Source organism: Macaca nemestrina, chromosome 16 (assembly GCF_043159975.1).
Source record: "Macaca nemestrina isolate mMacNem1 chromosome 16, mMacNem.hap1, whole genome shotgun sequence".
Taxonomy (NCBI): Eukaryota; Metazoa; Chordata; class Mammalia; order Primates; family Cercopithecidae; genus Macaca; species Macaca nemestrina.
The window spans coordinates 87,284,516-87,304,115 of NC_092140.1; the positions used below are offsets into that span (position 1 = coordinate 87,284,516).

The window sequence follows — 19,600 nt, forward strand, 5'->3', positions numbered from 1 at the left end:
CAGCACTGGGATCTGTGAAGAAAGGGAGGAGCGTCTCCCTACTGCTGCACTTTACATTTTTAAGACATTATCATAATATAGGAAATTGTCGTTTTACATTTGCATTCACCGAAATGTATGACCCACCCTCCTCCCTTTCTCAGAAGTTTCTAAGTTGAAGGCTGTTATTTCTGAATTTGGTGATTTGTATCAAAACCTGCGCTAACTGGCTTAGTATGTAAGAGTTTCTCTTTGAAGGGCAAACATTTCAAATATTGAGTCCTCCTAGTACTCCATAATCTGGACTGGCAGAAGATTGTTTTTCAGTGCCATGTGCTGTGTTGATTTTCTTTTACTGTGAAGCCTTGTCTGGATTAAACCTGTGTCCTGTGGATTGCTTCACTTCCCTCTGCAACCCGGTGGGGAGTGGGACCAGCTGGTGTAATTCTGTTGACCTCATTTAAACTCTCTGTTATATACTCTTTTTTTTTTAACCTTGATGTATCTTTACATAACAAATTGTCTATAGAAAGTTTTTGTTCCTTTAAAGTATGGGGTTCCTCTTGGGGCTTCATGAAGATTATATTCATTCAGTTCATGGCCCTGGTCCAAAAATAGTTTTTAAGCTCATCTTATGCACATGCATGCGGACATACACGCACACACACACATATTTCCTGTAGTTTTACACTTCTGCTTTCTATAGTTTTATTGCTATGCTTAGATAGAATTTTTCTCACAATATTTTACAGAAATTACTTGAATATATACTAGAATCTTTAGATCTTTAGGAATATTAGTAAAGGATGTAACTTGATAACGCTTTTAAAAAGACCAGGAAAGGAGAATCTATTTGGCTCAACCTACTTTATGAGACTTATTAAAAAGAAAATATTAACAGTAGAGACATATGCTGATAGGACATGTAAGGAATTAAACTATCATTGTAAGACCATGCTTTGTTATAAATAGCTTTTTATGTACTTTGCAAATGTACTACTTTTATCTTCTGAATAACATACATTTGAGTTCAAAACAAGCTCATTTAATAGCCTACAATAGTGCAAGTTTGATTTAGTGGCTTTTTGTGAAAGTTTTCTTTCTTAGGCTAGGTTATGTAATAGGTTGGCTACAGGCCAATTGTTTCTCAGAAAAGGTTAACAATGATTATAAACCCTGATCTTCTTCAATCACAAAGCATTTTCCCAGTTTGGAAATAAATTTACTTATAATAAAATCATAATGCTAACTGATGTTTTTCCTTTACCCATTTTTAATCACCCAATATCTTAGTTGCTGCAGAATAAAACAAAAGTTCAGGTTTTCTTGTTTTTATCAGAAATATGAACAAACTTAATAATATCTTCCATTGACTCTGTAAACTATATTTAATCACACCTCTCCCCATTTCTAAATAAATAAGTAAACAAAATGGATCTCATGACTGGGAGAAAAACCTGACAAGTTTGCATTTTAGCTTCAGTGCACATTTCATGGGCAATCGTAAGCCAGCAACTGGTGTTTCCAATCCAGCTATCTTTCGGAGAGTAGAAATAAAATATTACCTAATATTAGTGTGAGTTAGAATAAAACTTTTCATGGTAAATTTGTGGTAATTGAGGGTCCTAATATGTGACATCAGCTTTTGTTTTATTATTTTGACTCCTATTGTGACATTAATTACATTTTTCTTTCCGGGTCAGGGTCCCTACTGCTCAGTTACTGTATGTTTATAGTCTAATTTAATTTTATAATTGAGCTAAGTAATAGACGGTATGGGAAAATTTTACAGATCACAAAATGGCCTATAGTAACATTAGCTGGAGCCATATGAGATGACTGATATTTGACTGTTCTTGACCTACAGAAATGGTATTCACTTAGTTCAGACCTACCACAACCCCACTATTTAATCGTTCCAATCAAGAAGCCACCCACTTAGTACACCTGGGTGAACTAGCAGCACCCACTGAGTGCAGGCAAACTCAGCTTGAAGTTCTTAGAATCTAAGCATGGATAGATAGAGACACAGACATCACTTTATATAGCCATTTCTAGGTAGATACCTCACACCCACACACCCACATACATACAGGTATTGTTTTAAGTCCTTTAAATGGATAGCTTTCTAAAATGAATTAGTACTTTTATAACTCATTAAACTGACTAAACCAAACAAAATAGGAACTTTCTGAATGAATCAGACATCAGAATGAACATCAACTCTTCTACTATGAATGCAGTACCATGATGCCAGTGGGACCTATTGAGTTATATTAGTTCTCACTGCAGTATCCCCAGACTATTGTGCTTTTTAAGCTTTTGTCAGTTTTAACAGATTTTCTATTTTGTCTACTATTGTATCTCTGCTCTCATAGAACCTATAACAAGTACTAACTCCATTTATTTATGGCTTCTAACATTCTTTGGATTTAGAAAACAGGTCTAAAATATTAGAAAATATTATAAATTTATGTTTTTTTTTTAGGTAAAGCATAAAAGCAAATAATCTGTAAAACTGATGGTGTATGAGTTTCTCCTCCAAAACAGAGCAAAGAGTTTTATGACTTGACTTTTGTGACTTGACTAATCGATTCTCAGTTGTGTTCCAAATATGAGATGTCAGATGAGTATTTGTGGATACAGGAGATGTTATAAGAAGAAGCCAGGAAAGGTAAATCTGATGCAGAGCTGTGGAAATTAGCAAACTATTCAATCTTCGTTTTAAATTCCCTTTTTTTTTTTTTTTTTTTGCTACTTTCAGAATCATTGAACTCTTAACCATTGACGTTGGAGGGACTTGGCAACTGAGTCACAATTGAGTCACAGATATTGTGACTTTAAATCTTTAGGTTAATAGCACTCACTTTTCAGTGTGGGCTCCAGTGGTATCCACAATATTGAAATCTTAATTGCTTAGATGATTTGGCTCAGTCTGTATATCTTTCTTATGTTCTGTTCTGAAAACAAGTTCCATCATATAAATTAAAGGTAAGGCAGTCTGTTGTGTAAATTTAGGCTCATTTTAAATCCCAAACTTTAAACCGAACGTTAACTATTTCACAGTTACAATATTTTTCGGATGGCAAAATTGTAAATCTAGTTCTGTAAATAATATTGTGGGAAATTCACAACAATTGCAATGTTGGAAAATACTTTTCCTATCAATACTATTTTTTCATATTTTCTTATTTCATATCCATTCACACCCTTGACCAGGACAAATGAGCACATTTTTTATTATAATGCTCACCCTTTATAACCATACAAGTAAAAATTACTTTATTAATTTGTCAGATTTAGAATTAGGTGTTAATGTGTTTGGTACATTAGTGTCTTAAGTACATTTTACACGTATGTGTTTAGTGCCTGTTTCAAGTAACGGTCATGAAATGTAGTGAGGAATATCACTGATCATTCAGAACAGAGGGTCAGTTTACAGTTGACGTGGACATGGGTATCTGTGAGTGCTGGAGGCCCGTGCGCGGAGGTGCAGTGGAAAAGCTTCCCCGGCTTGTGAAGCAAGTAGCACCTCCCTTACCCTATTAAAGTTGCAGACTAGGAATAAGTTTCCATTGGTGCATTGACATGGTTGAGGCAGTTTTAGAAGGTCTGACAGCACTGGGATTAGCTCCCCAGATCAGATGACTTCTAATGCATCTGCTCACATTGTTTTGCCAGCTTCAATTGGCCAGGTTCCCCAGTAAGTTCCTTTCATTGCAAATCTAATCCCCTTTACAAAGTAGAGTATTACTCTTAGTTTTGTCCTGAAATAAGCACATTAAGTAATTCGTTATAGTCTTCCAGTAAACGGGTCCTGTTACAGGCATTTTAAATATTTCCAAATGATCTTGTTAGATTAACATCAGTAAATTAAAAGTGTATTTCACCTGCCTGAATTTAGCCAAAAGTTCTATTAAAAAGAATTATAGCCATGTGATTTCTGTTAATGAGGCTTTTCCATATTTAAATCTAGAGCTACCACCAGACCTGACCATAGAAATTTTGTACATTATGTTGTACATCGTTTACAGAAAATGAAAGTAGAGATACAAGAATGAAGAATTTCTGTTGTGCCTAATGTCTGCTCTTTTCATAATTACATAATTTAGCCAATGCACCAGATTCTTTAGATAACCTTGTTCCCGCCTCTTTAAAGAATCCTTCTCTGTTTTGCAAACTTCCCCACTTTCCTACCTGATGAATAAATGTGCAGTATAGACAAAGCTCCCGCATAGAAGCAGGTCGTGTTCCATAATGTATTTGTTTGGACCTCAGAATATTATGATATATAGGATCTGAGGCCAATAAACAAGAGCATATTTAACACAAAATGTACCCTGAATAATAGTGCTATCAAACTGAGTCATGTTGGAGAACATTATTTCTATGAAAAGTGAGGCTTCCAAAAATTTAAATGCAAGCAACAAATCTGCTCTCACTGAAACTCTGTAGCTTTGAGATCTGTGCCTTCCCACCACCCCTGAGAACTGGGAGGAGACTCCCACAGTTCTGAACATGTGATTGATTTGGCCTGGTGCCTGGCTACAATTAAGGAGATTAGGAGTTTGGGAAGAGGGTAGCACAAATATTCTGGGTCAAGGAATTAGAATGAAGATGGGAGGACTATGTGAAGGGTCTGGATGAGGAAAGAGGAATGGAAGAACATCCCCAGATGAATTCCCTCCTTTTTCCTTATGTTTTCTCCTTATCCTTCCTGCTTCTCACTTTCCAGACTTTTCAAAATTATCAGTAATTTATGAAGGGTGGAGAAGAGCAATGGCCCAAATACTCTACTAGGTTGGGGATGGATCTCCCTCTTCTTGCATCCCTCCCTGTTCCTCTCTTGCTCTGTGAGAACTCAACCCTTGAGTGACCTTGGTGCCACTGAGAAGTAGATAGTTGAGACTGAGCACTGGGTGCAGAATATACTCCATGTGTTGTTGAAGAGGCCTGAAGTCCAGTAGCAACAGGTAAGGGAGAGCGGATTCCTCTTTCAGGCTCTCTGGGCTTGCCGGTCTTATCAGTTAGATGTGTGATATTACTGCTTTTCATTTAGTATACACAGTATCTTTCATGGAGTACTCTCCAGCTCAAGAATTCCAGGTCTGATCTTACCTATGGGGTGGAGTTTAATGAATCTGATAAAAATTGGCAGTTCAACCAGGGTCCTCTTAAAGACTTGATTCCTAAGTTAGATGTATCAATTTAAAAAGATGTAGTGAAGTATAGGCATTATGAACAGTAAGAGAAAGTTTAAAAAAAGATTATAAAATTTTCACTTATAATTTCATCTGCTTTTGGATACTCTAGAGAGTCTGCACTGTACTAAATGGGCACACTCAAATTCAATGCATATTGATCCTTTTGTGGTTCATAAGTGTGATGATTGGGTTTCACAGTAATGTGTGAGATGTGCCTCCTTCAGCCTTATCAGGATGTTGGCATATTACCCATCTGATATAAAAAAAAAAGTCAGTACATACTTAACTCTGTGTTCCCATACAAGGCCAACTTAGATTTGTGGTTTGAAAGAATTTGGTCTCTAATGTGTTCATTTAATAGTCTGTGGCTAATTAATTGACTTGGTTAGAATTCAGCTCTAGGGAGCTTAAGGTCAAGGGCTCAATTTCCCTGTGAACCAGTTTATCTTTTCCGTTTCATGGTCATTGATTACACTCCTAATCCCTATTCAGGTGACTTCCAGAGTTATGTTATTGATTATGATGGATTGGATATGCACAAATTAAAGCAAAACCTTTACCAGAGCAAATTTATTGCATATAGTTGACAAGTCGAAATGGCATGCCACTTAGTATCGTGAAGTTTGCTATTGGATGGGACCTAAATGAAAATACCGGCTTTGCCACTTAACTAGAGGGCAATATGGTTTACTTTCCTAAATCTTAGTTTCTCTATCTACACAATGAAGATGGCATCAGCCTCATAGGGAAGCTTTGAGGATCACTGAGATCCTCAGATACAGTGTTAGTTGTGGTACACAGTTGGGACATGATCTTTGTTTACACTGGCCCAGTTCTCTCAGGGTATACTGTCCCATGCTGCATGTCTTAGGGCCTCTGCTTACTCTGTGCTCTGCAGATGGTATCTGTTTAACTTCTGCACCCACCATAGTTCATCAATAGCTGTCTCCAGCTCTACATCAGGAGAGCTTGAGAGCTTGCCTGTGAGGACAGTTTGTTCAATGATTTCTCCTATTTCATAGCACCTTTCAACTAAATGGTTCTGAGTGGTAGGAGTTACAGTGCATAGGAGAGGATGGGAGTCTCATAGAAACATACACAAAAGATAAGTAGGCCTACTCTGTTGGAGGAGATTACATAGATGGGCTTCAGGCTGTATCTGAATCTTCATATTTCTTCCACTTTATCAGGGCCTTCCAGTAAGTTCTCATCCTAAAGTCATTTTCAAGTTTGTGCTCCTAACTACCCTGCTCATTTCCTTATTTGTAAATTTGTTCATCTCCCAGGAGAGGGCTAGAAAGTAATAGGTTTCATAAAGAAGACTTGGCATACAAATTATAAATAAGATCAATAAAAATATGATGGAATGATGCTTTTTAATTCTCCTTCTAAGATTATTAGCTCTTTTTTGTGGAGAGAAAAATGCAAATGTGATGCTAATTATGAAGATCCATCTGTTATGCTTAAAGTACCACAGAAAAAAAAGCCTAAATTTAAAGTTCTTCTATAGTACTTCGCAACCTTTGAAGACTCATTTTGGAGAGGCTGTTTCCATTTCAAACAAACTTTGATGTCCTCTAAGGCAGGATGTCTACCTGAAAGACTCTGAGTTGCTATTTGAAGAGGCCAGTTTATTCTGATGTGCCACTATTTTTTGTTTGTTTTATTCTGCTGTACCAAATATGTAGTTAATGGACAACTGAATAATTATTTGGAAAGAATTGTTAAATAAATGATGAAAAGCAAACATTAGATAACTACCAACCCCTGAGTACTTACTCAGCTCAGAATTTGTTTCTTTTAATACCCTTCCTGGGCAGGGATTCCAAAGCGTACTTTAATAAATGTCTATTGAAATCTGTTCTATACTAAGACTGAGCATTCTCCTGGTAATTTGGGTCAGGTCCAGTTTAGGAGCTGGGTGAGAAATTCATCTGACCTCTCTCATCCTGTGTTTTTTTAATTTGTAAAATTGGAAAAGTTATTTTCAATAAATCTTCACAAAGTCCCAAGTTAAAGAACCTGAGTATTGTTAAAGCCCCAAATTCATGTTCTTTCCATTGTGTGATGTGATGTCATATGGCATTTATAAGTTTTATAAGTTTATAAGATTTATAAGTTATCAAGGTAAAGGGAGTGAGTCCATTTCATGCTGCTATAATAGAGTACCACAGAATGGGTAATTAATAAACAATAGAAGTTTGCTGAGCCTATAGTTCTGGAGGTTGGGAAGTTCAGGATCAAGGGGATGTGTCTGGTGAGGACCCTCTTGCTGCATGATAATAAGACTGAAAGCATCACATGGTGACAGTATGCACAAGAGTTAGCAAGAGAGGACTGAATTCACTCCTACGATAACGACAAACTCACTCCTGAGGCAATGCCATTAGTCCATTTAATAAGGGCATCCCTGCCTCTGTGGCTTTGCTGGACTCAGTCCACTCAGCAGGTCTCACAGGTTAAAGTCTTGTGCCTGCAGTTTTTCCTGGCTGGAGTTGCACACTGGTGACTCTGTGGTTCATGGTCTCAGGGGCCACACCACTCCCATGGCTCCACTAGGCATTGCTCTAGTAGGGACTCTCTCCAGTGGTTCCACCCCTGTGACAAGTCTTTGCCTGAGCCTCCAGGCTGTCTGTAACATCCTTTGATACCTAGATGGAGGCTGCCATGGCCCCACAACTCTTGCATTCTGTGTGCCTTCAGAATTAGCACCATATGGATGTTACCAAGTTTTATAGCTTGTACCTTGTGGTGTGGCAGGTGAAGCCACACCTCAGCTCACTTGAACCATGGCCAGAGCATGCTGAGGGATGCTGTACCAGAATTCCAGGAGTGGACTCACAAGGCAGTGTAGGGCAGCAAATGTTGAAGTCTTGTGGGCGCCTCTCTGGAAACCTTGCCCTTGAGGTTCTAGCTTGCCTTGAAGATCTCTGAAATGCCTTCAGGGTCATTGTCCTATAGTCTTGATGAGTAGAACCTGGCTTCCTTCTATCCATATGAATCTGTTTAGCAAATGTCTCTTGGCCACACCTTTAGTATTCTCTCCTGAACAAACTTTTTTATTCTTTATATGGTCAGGCTGATAGTTTTCCAAATCTTGGCATTATACTTTCCTTTTAATTATAAATCCCATTTTTAAATCATTTCTCTCTTCCTTCATTTTACTGTAAGTATCTAAAAGAAGCCATGCAGCAGCTTGAACACTTTGCTGCTTAGATATTTCTTCTGCCAGATATCCTAGTTCCTCACTCTTAAGTCCTGCCTTCCACAAAGTTCTAGGACCTGGACTTAATTCCATGAAGTTCTTTACAACTGTATAACTAGGATAAAGGATGGCCTTTATTCCACTTTCCAATGCTCCTTGACTTATGATGTGGTTACATCTGGTTAAACCCATTGTATATTGAAAATACAGTAAGTCGAAAATACATTTAACACACCAAACCTACTGAACATCATAGCTTAGGATAGCCTACCATAAACAAGCCCAGAATGCTCACATTAGCCTATAGACAAAAGCCTATTATACAATCAAGTATGGAATATCTCATGTAATTTATTGAATACTATATTGAAAGTGAAAAAGAGAATGGTTGTATGGGTGCTGAAAGAACCATTTCTATTGAATGCATATTACTTTCACACCATCATAAAGTAAAAAAATTGTTTAAGTTGGGGACCATCTATATCTGTTTCTCATGTCTATTTGATACTATATCAGAATGGCCCTTACACTCCGTATTTCTACCAACATTCTGACCATGACGAGTTAAGTAATCCCTAGGAAGATTTAGGTTCTCCGTACAGCTCTTGTCTTCTTCTGAACCCTCACCAGAAATGCCCTTACCACTCCATTTATAGCAATCCAGGCTTTTACTAGCCTGCTGCTCCAAATTTTTCCAGCCTATATACATTACTCAATTCTAAAGCTGCCTCCACTTTTCAGGTATTTGTTATAGCAACAACCCCATTCTGTGTACCAATTTTCTGCCTTAGTCTGTTTTATGCTGCTATAACACAACACCAGAGATTTGGGAGTTTATAAAGAAATGAAATTTATTCTGCTCATGGTCTGGTGGCTGGGAATGCCAAGACTGAGGGACTGCATCTTGCGAGGGTCTTCTTGCTGTGTCAACCCATGACAAGAAAGCAGGAGGGCAAAAGAGTGCACATGAGAGACACAGGAAGAAAAGGGGACAGAACTCATCCTTTTCTCATGAACCAACTCCAGCAATAACTAACCAATGCCCATGTTAATTAACTTACTCCCGTAATAACATCATGAATGCATTTATGAGGGCAGAACTCTTGTGACCTAATCACCTCTTAAAGGTGCCACTTCTAGACACCATTGCCTTGGGGATTCAGTTTCCAACACATGAACTTTGGAGGATGCATTGAAGCCACAGCAGGGACTAATGGAAGACACTAGATATTTTCAACTCTCTGAAAAAGGAAAGAGAGAGAGAGAGAGAGAAAGAGAACAAGCTTCAGTTAGCTCAGGAACTGAGACATGAGGGCTGGCTCTGACTGAGGACAGTAGTATTTGAAATGATCCCTGAGTTGTTCTCACCATAAAAGCCAGGGATGGAATTTTAAGAAGGAGATTGTTCTTAATAGTGCCAAATGCTGCAGAGAAGTCCAAAAGAGGGAAAACAAAGACAAGGCAAAAATTCACAGTGCAAAAAAACAGAATAGAATTACAGAGCCCGAAGAACCTCTGAAATCTTCATTAATATAATACACATACCAGAAAACTCAGATCAAGAAAGAGAGACACTTAGGCAGAGCTACATAGCTAATCAGCAGTCGTTCCCAGATTGGTTCTGTCTCCTGATTCCCAGTCTATGCCCTCCCTCTCATTTCATGCCTTCTCTTCCCCTTGTAGCTAGTTCGTGCCCATACAGACACTTTAGCACTTTCCAAAGTTTTGATTGTAATGATATTTTAATTAACTCTTTTTTTTTTTTTTTTTTTTTTTTTTGAGACAGAGTCTCGCTCTGTCACCCAAGCTGGAGTGCAGTGGCGTGATCCTGGCTCACTGAAAGCTCCGCCTGCTGGGTTCACGCCATTCTCCTGCCTCAGCCTCCCAAGTAGCTGGGACTACAGGCGCCCGCCACCGCGCCCAGCTCATTTTTTGTATTTTTTTTAGTAGAGACGGGGTTTCACCATGGTTTCGATCTCCTGACCTTGTGATCCGCCCGCCTCGGCCTCCCAAAGTGCTGGGATTACAGGCGTGAGCCACCGTGCCCGGCGATATTTTAAATGTGAACATCAGTCTCAGCAGAAAGTTTCTCCACACATGGAAATTTATTTGGGGCAATATAAGTGTTAAACATATTTTTCTTAAGGTTTGCTCAAGAGCTTCTTATACTGAAAAACTTACACATCATCTCTTAATAGCTAAGAATATGTACCCTGATAATAAATAAAGGGAATTTGTGATATGACATTTATAATAATTTAACAGAATACTTTTTGACATATTCAAATTTTTCAATTTTCTAATTTTTTAAAAAAGACTCAGTTATTTCACATGATCATAAAAGACTATTTGATATGTAGAGACACCTAAAGAAGTTTTAGCCAGCCGGGGGTGGTGGCTCATGCCTGTAATCCCAGCCTGAGGCAGGCGGACCACCTGAGGTCAGGAGTTCAAGACCAGCCTGGCCAATGTGGTGAAACCTGGTCTCTACTAAAAATACAAAATTAGCCGGGCATGGTGGCACATGCCTGTAATCCCAGCTACTTGGGAGGCTGAGGCAGGAGAATTGCTTGAACCGGGGAGGTGGAGGTTGCAGTGAGCCAAGGCCTCACCATTGCACTCCAGCCTGGGCAACAAGAGTGAAATTCTGTCTCCAAAATAAAAAAAAATTTTTTAGTCCAGGTGCAGTGCAATGGCTGGCTTACAACTTTAATCCCAGCTCTTTGGGAAGCTGAGTCAGGCAGATTGCTTGAGCCCAGGAGTTCAAAACCAGACTGAGACACATGCTGAAATCCTATCTCTACAAAAAATACAGTAATAGCTGGGCATGGTGGCATGTGCCTGTAGTCCTAGCTACTTGGGAGGCTGAGGTGGGAGGATCGCTTGAGCCCAGGAGGTCAAGGCTGCAGGGGGCCATAATCATGCCTGTGCACCCCAGCCTGGGTGACAGAGTGAGACCCTGTCTCAAAATAATAATAATAATAAAGTATTTTGGTTTTTTTTTTTCAGGAATTCTGAATTTAATTGATGAGAAATTGAAGCAATGTATCAGGAAGGCGGTAGACTTTTCCTCCATTTTCCTCCATGGTGGTCCTATAAATTGCTGCCCCAGCCATATTTTAAATTCCTATGGCCAGGTTAGTTTAGGTGTTTTGTTCAGTATTTTTAACTTCCTCATCAACTAATAGCCTAATAAACAATGCATTTAACAAAGCAGGGACCTGGTGCAGTGGCTCACACCTGTAATACCAACACTTTGGGAGGGAGAGGCAGAAGGATCATTCGACCCAGGAGTTTAAGGCCAACCTGAGCAACAGAGAGATCCTTTCTCCAAAAAAACAAAATGAAAAACAAAAACAAAAACCAAAAAAATTAAATTAGTTGGCATGGTGGCACCTGCCTGTGGTCCCAGCTACTCGGGAGGCTTGTATTAGTCCATTTTCATGCCGCTGACGAAGACATACCTGAGACTGGGTATTTTACAAAAGAAAGAGGTTATTGGACTTAGAGTTTCACATGGCTGGGGAGGCCTCACAATCATGGTAGAAGGTAAAAGGCACATCTCACATGGCAGGAGACAAGAGAAGAGAGCTTGTGCAAAGAAACTCCCATTTTTTAAAACCATCAGACCTCGTGAGACTCATCCACTATCACGAGAACAGCACAGGAAAGACCCACCCCTGTAATTCAATCATCTCCCACCAGGTTCCTCCCACAACACGTGGGAATTGTGGGAGTTACAATTCAACATGAGATTGGGGTGGGGACACAGCCGAACCATATCAAGGCTGAAGCAGGAGGATTGCTTGAGCCCAGGAGGTCAAGGCTATAGTGAGCCATGAGTGCCCCTCTGCACTTCAGTCTGAGTGACAAAGCAAGACCCTGTCTCAAAAACAACAGCAATAACAACAAAAACAAGGCAGGTATCAAGCTCCAAGAAAGGGTGTATCTGTGTAACTGGAGATTATAAATAAAGTCAAAGAAAGGGCCTATGTATTTGCTATCTGTTTTCTGTTTGTTTATGTGCATTTGTATATAAATTTGTATATAAAGACTCGTGTCTCACTTTGTTGCCCAGGTGGGTCTTGAACTCTCTGCCTCAAGCAATCCTCCCACCTTGGCCTCCCAGAGGGCTTAAATTACAGGCATAAGCCACCACACCTGACGGGCTCACTGTTTTTTAAACAGAGTGTAGACCACACCAAAGCTCTGGGCTCTGAGCCAACCCAGAGTAACACTATGGAGTTGACTAAATTTGTCTTTAAATTTATACCCACCACCTTCACCCAGTCATTATACTTACCTCTTCCTTAGGAAATGTGATGTATCATTGCAGTCTCTCCAGATAACTCTCTAAGATATCTTCTGCTCATCTGGTTATATGATCTCTCTCTCAATGCCATTTTAAGCCATGATGAGACTTCTTCCTCTAATACATACTTTACTGTTCAGGCTCTGTGTATTAACTGATTAAACTTAAAAACAGTTACTTAATGAGGTTGGACTAGAGAAGACTGTAGCCACTGTTACTGCATTAGTTCATTTTCACACTGCTGTAAAGAAATACCTAAGACTGGGTAATTTATAAAGAAAAAAGGTTTAATTGACTCACAGTTCTACAGATTGTACAGGAAGCATAGCAGCTTTTACTTCTGCAGAGTCCTCAGGGAGATTTTAATCATGGTAGAAGGCAAAGGGGGAGTGAGGGAGGCACTTCACATGCCAGAGGAGGAGAGAGAGAGCGAGCGAGCAGGGAGGTGCTACAGGCTTTTAAACAACCAGCTCTCATGAGAACAGCACCAACGGGGATAGTGTTAAACCATTCATGAGAAACAGCCCCCATGATCCAATCACCTCCCACCAGGCCCCATCTCCAACATAGGGATTTATAATTTGAGATGATATTTGGGCAGGGACAAAGATCCAAACCATATTATTATACCCTAGACCCCTCCAAATCTTATGTCCCACCTCATATTGCAAAATACAATCATGCCTTCCCAACAGTCCCCCAAAGCCTTAACTCATTCCAGCATTAACTCAAAAATCCAAAGTCTAAGGTCTCATCTGAGACAAGGCTAGTCCCTTCCAACTATTAGCCTGTAAAGTCAAAACAAGTTAGTTACTCCGAAGATACAATGTGGATATAGGCATTGGGTATATTCTAAAAAGGAGAAATTGGTCAAAAGAAGGGGGCTACAGGCAAGTCCAGGACCCAGCAGGGCAATCATTACATCTTAAAGTTCCAAAATAATCTCCTTTGACTGCATGCCTCACATCCAGGGCACACTGGTGCAAGGAGTAGGCTACCAAAGCCCTGGGCCATTCCATCCCTGAGGGTTTGCAGGGTTCAGCCCCCTTGGCTGCTCTCAAGGACTGCCATTGAGTGCTTGCGGCTTTTCCAGGCACATGGTGCAAGCTGTTGATGGATCTAACATTCTGGGGTCTGGAGGATAGTGGCCCTCTTTTCACAGCTCTACTAGGCAGTGCCCCAGTGGGGACTTTGTGTGGGACTCCAACCCCACATTTTGCCTCTGCATTGCCCTAGTAGAGGTTCTGCATGGGGGCTCCATCCCTGCAGCAGGCTTCTACCTGGACATTCAGGCTTTTCTGTACATCCTCTGAAATCTAGGTAGAGGCCCCTAAACCTCAACTCTTGTACTCTGCATACCTTCAGGTTTAATACCATATGGAAGTTGCCAAGGATTAAGGCTTTCACCCTCAGAAACTGTGGCCTGAGCTTTACCTGGGCCCCTTTGAACCACAGCTGGAGCTGAAACGTCTGGGATGCAGTAAGCAGGGTTCTGAGTCTGCAGAGGGCAATGGGGCCCTGGGCCTGGCCCAATAAACCATTATTCCCTCCTTGGCCTCTGGGCCTGTGATGGGAGGGGCTTCCCTGAAGGTCTCTGAAATGCCTTCAAGGCCTTTATCTCATTGTCTTGGATATTAGCACTTGGCTCCTCTTTACATATGCAAATTTCTGCAGCCTGGTTAAATTCCTCCCCTGAAAATGGGCTTTTCTTTTCTACCATATGGCCAGGATGCAAATTTTCCAAACTTTTAGGCTCTGTTTCCCTTTGAAATGTAAGTTCCAATTTCAGTTCATTTATTTGCTTATGTATATGACCATAGGTGGTTAGAAGCAACAAGGTCACATCTTAAATGCTTTGCTGCTTAGAAATTTCTTCCACCGGATACCCTAAATCATCAATCTCAAGTTCAAAATTCCACAGATCCTTAGAGCCAGGGCACAATGCAGCCAGGCTGTTTGCTAAAGCATAGCAAAAGTGACCTTTACTCCAGTTTCCAATAAGTTCCTCATTTCCATCTGAGATCTCCTCAGCCTGGACTTCACTGTCTATATCACTATCAGAATTTTGGTCACAACAATTTAACAAGTCTCTAGGAAATTCCAAACCTTTTTTCATTTTTCTGTCTCCTTTTGGGTATCCCAGATGGTTCTAACCTCTGCCTGTTACCTAGTTCCACACTTTTAGGTATCTTTATAGCAGTGTCCCTCTTCTGGGTACAAATGTTTATATTAGTTAATTCTTGCACTGCTGTAAAGAAATACATGAGACTTGATAATTTATTAAGGAAAAATATTTAATTGGTTCATGGTTCTTCAGGTTGTTCAGAAAGCATAGAAATTTCTGCTTCTAGGAAGTCCTCAGGGAGCTTTGAATACTGGTGAAGGCAAATGGGGAGAAAGGCACTTCCCATAGCCAGAGCAAGAGGAAAAGAGGGAGTGGGGAGGTGCTGCATACTTTTAAACAACCAGATCTCATGAGAACTCACTCACTATCACGAGTACAGCACCAAGGGTGATGGTGTTAAACAATTTATGAGAAACTGCCCACGTGATCCAATCACCTTCCACCAGGCCCCAACACCAACATTGGAAATTACAATTTGACATGATATTTGGGCAGGGAGACAGATCCAAACCATATTCATTACCCATTATAGTGATGTCTAAGAAAAGCAGGATTAAATGGAGAGTTAGAATCTAGAATTACAGTAATAACAACAATACTAATAATATGATTATAAAAGCACAGCAGCTTACATGTTTTGAGCACTTACCATCTACCAGAATATGTAAGCCTTTTTATATTATAATAAGTCTGTAAAATTTCTCACCTTTTGAATGAGGAGAGGTCTAGGCACGTTATAAAATATATCCGAGGATTTAGAGCTGTGGATTTCATCACAGGTCTGTTGAGTTCCAGTGGCTTAACTACTGTGCAATCAAGTGGTTAAGTGGACCCAACATGTAAGTCACTCTTAGGATCCACATACACCTCCCATTGTTGGGGCCATAGCTGTATTTAACAGCCATTATTAGGCACACACTGGGATGTTGAAAAGTCACACTAACTCAGGAAATTACAGTGATCAACATGATATTGATGTGTAACCTGCAACAGGTATGACCACACAAACCATAACATCGCTGTGCTTTATAATACATAATTTTAGAGAACAATGATTTAATATTTGTTGATAACCTGCAGATGAGGGGAAAAGTTGTTTTATCAATTAGTATAGTTTATAAGTATTGGTAGGAACTAGAAGGTTAAAAACTTTTGACTAGGTGGGCAGGGGCTATGGAGAAGAAATATGTATATCAAGAATTGCCATCAGAGCGGGAAGAAAGGAAGGGATTGAATAAAAATGAACAGGGCAATGAAAAGGGAAGAGATGTTTCTCTAGACTAAAGCTATTGTCATGTATGATGTAATTCAGTTATTCATTTGTTTGTTAATTGGTTACTTTTTATTTAAGCAAGCCATGCTCATTTTAAAAATTTTAACAGGACATCAAAAATAAAAATTATATTACTCATAATTTCACAACTTTACTGATATAGTTAACATTGAAGTACATCTTTCTTCAGCTATTTTTCTCTGCATGTTGTATTTTATTTTGGGATCTTTTTGCATGTACTCCTCTAGAATGTTCACTGGCTGCACACAATTTTCTTATATTACTGGTTTTCAAATGATTTGGCCTCAGGACCCCTTTACATGCTTTACAATTGTTGAGGACTGCAAAGGATTCTGGTTTATACGATTGATACTTAAAGTAAAAATTAAAACTGAGAAAAGCTTAACATATTTATATAGTTATTAATTTAAAAATAATATTAAAACCAAATACATGTTAATATAAATAAATATATTTTCCAGAACAAAAGAATAGTTAAGAGTGACATTGTTTTCCAATTTTTTGTGAGCATCACTTCTTTAGTGACTGGTTTAATAGAAAATAGCTAAGTTCTCATATGTGTGCATATGACCTGTTTCAATATGTTGTTTTGATTGAAAATATGAAGAAAATACAGGTTCATACAAATATGTAGTTATTAAAGTGGCATTTTAATAGCATTTTGAGATAACGTTGAATATTCTTTGATGCCACACCAAAACTTGATGGGTAGTTGTTTCTAAAGGTTGGTTGAAATGTGGAATCCATGAGTTCTTCGTATTTCGCTGTCTATGTATAATATATATATTATATTTTATATATATATATATATATATATATATATATATATATATATATATAAAATCCACCATCCTGTCTTGCATTTTGAATGGAGACTTTACCCATGCATAATTCTGTGACATTGTACATTAGTCATTTGGAAAATAACATTCTGAATTATATTCAACTTCTACATGTTGATACATTTTACTTCATAATATATAAAATATCATATAATGACCTCATCTAAAGGTCTTTAAGTATTGAGGAGCTTCCAAGCATACTGTGACAGAAACAAATCTTCCAACATTCTTATATTTGCTTGAAAGCTCAAATTTTACCATTGGCAACAAACAACTGTCAATGTGGATTCACTTTCCTCTTGGATAAAACATTTGCCCATGGCTCTAGTCTGGACAACAATACTTTGTCCTTTGTTGTTTCAAGTGAAATATTTTCATTAAAAAAAGGTTAATTTGGCTAAAAACCCAAAAACTCATTACACAAGTGCTTTATCTCAAGATAGCCATCATCTTTCTATGTGCGTATTTCTCATTTTGTCACAGAATATTAAAAAGATATGTACTCAGAGGTTAATTTACTTCTTTATCAAGGATATTCTTAAATAACATTGGCATTTTTTGATTGCAAGCGTGGAGGTGAAGTCTACATGACTGGGAGTAGTACAGTTTGGTGCTGCAACCTTGACTCATGCTAAGGGCCATGCAATTTAACCTACCATTTCATTTGGGCCATCAGTGAGGATGTCAGCTTGGTGAAAATGGGTAGTAACATTGCAATGTTACTATGAAAGCAAGTTGAAAAACAATTTAACCTGGCACCAAAATGATTGACATGTTTATAGCAATTTGACTACTATATAATATGCAAAGGAAAAAATGAAATTGGAATCACTCATGTTACAAATGCTTGATAGAGAAACAGCATCAGAGCAGAAAACATGGATTCTGGAGTTAGAATTCTGCTGCCTTCTTTGCATGCTTATTAGCTGTCTGACTTTGGACAAGTCATTTAATTTCCCATTCTTCATCGGTAAAAGGTCAATAATACATTTTCTTACAAAGATGTTGTAAAGGCAAAACAAGGCTGTGTGGAAAGTGCCTGATACAGTACCCAACATGTAGTAGGTCTTCCCTAACTAGAAGCCATTATATTTTTATTAATGGGAAAAGATCTCCCCAAATCAAGGTCTGGGGCCAAGAGGTGTCTTATCTAGATCCATGCTGCCTCTGAGCATGCAAATCAAAGAATCCATTGGTAGATGTGGTTGCAGGATGTGGGAAGAAAAATAGGAATCCAAAAACCTGATACAAGAGTCTGTTAGAGTCATCAAAACAGAAAAAGGGTCACAGATAGCAGGCTCTTTGCTGTCTTCTCCCAGAGAGCCAGGGAAACAGGAGCAGGAAATCGATGGGTTGAAGGGAGTAGAAGAAACAGATTTCATCCCAAAGGAGGTTCCTGGTGACTGCTGGATTATTCAGACTTCCTGGCTGAGAGAGCTGGTTTACAGGGCCAGGGTGGGATGGATAGGAATTCTTATACTTTTAGACTGAATAAGAATTTTCTTGCTAACATGACAGCTTTGAGCAGCAATCAAGGGCTTCAAATTTCCACAACATCTGAGGTCGCTCAATTTATACTTAACTTGCCAGTTTTGTTATTATTTCCAGTGTCATATTAGATTCTTGGTAATAGTTGTTTATCATTGAATATCAGATTGACACTAATTCTTTCTCTGGGGTCTTCTCTACAGATCACTGACTTTGAACAGATGTACATGTCCAGCTGTCTGCAACCTTGTCAGGGGTTTCCTCTGGCTTAGTTGGTACTTTTTGATATTTATTAAGCACTCTTCAACATGATGAATCATCAAAGGATTATGTGTATAACATGCCCTTTACTTTATTATATAAAGTGTATTAAAGATAGAATTGCACATGTGCGCTTATCGTGTAAGTTATAAAGCTCTTGATCCCCCCAAAATGCCAGTCATTTCCAGTACTTAGCTTTGTTAGAATTTCTTTTATTTTTTAGTTGATCGGTTGACTTGTTCTCTAGAGTTAAATATACATCATGGTGAGAGTTAGGTGCTATTTAGTAAAAAAAGGATTACTCACCAAATTAGTTGTTTCTTAACAACTTACTGATAGATACTTAATTATCAGAGCCTTATAACAATTTAGAGGTAGGAGAGCTTAGCTGGCCAGCTTAGTTCTCCTACCTGTAAATTCGCATAAGGCTCCAATCTGTTGATTTTAGCATCAGAAAGCAAGATCTAGTGACTGGATAGCTTGAATGGATTTTTGCGTATGTATTTCTTAGCCTCATAGGAGGATAACTTGAAAATAATTTGTTTTCTGTTTTGGTATTTGTTTTCATATTAACAACATATGTATTCTATATTTCAGCCATAAAATTGGGGTAAAACGAAAATGTTTAGTCATCTGTTCAGTGATAGATTGACTGACTGACTGATTAATTAATTGATTCAGTGACCATGTGTTGGCTGCTTATTATGTGGCAGGCAGTGTTCTAGGTCCTACAGAAACAGCAATAAATAAAACTGATAAAAATATCTGAATTTGTGGGGCTTAAATTTTGGGAGTGGAGTGGGAGGAGGGAGAAACAAACAATTTTTTTTTTGAAGTAAATCATTAAGCACATTGAAAGATACCAAGTGCAAAGGAAGGAAAAACTTATA

The 19,600-nt window shown here is 38.7% G+C and overlaps 1 protein-coding gene and 1 non-coding gene across 4 annotated transcripts in view; both read left to right on the forward strand.

Moving 5' to 3' along the window:
- The window catches only part of LHFPL6 (LHFPL tetraspan subfamily member 6), a 265,542-nt gene that overhangs the window by 150,768 nt on the left and 95,174 nt on the right, over positions 1-19,600 (forward strand). The gene's annotated exons all lie outside the window — the stretch shown is intronic.
- On the forward strand, positions 5,341-5,442 carry LOC112428464 (small nucleolar RNA U13). Its single transcript, XR_003020408.2, has one exon. It is a non-coding gene; the product is annotated as a small nucleolar RNA U13 (small nucleolar RNA).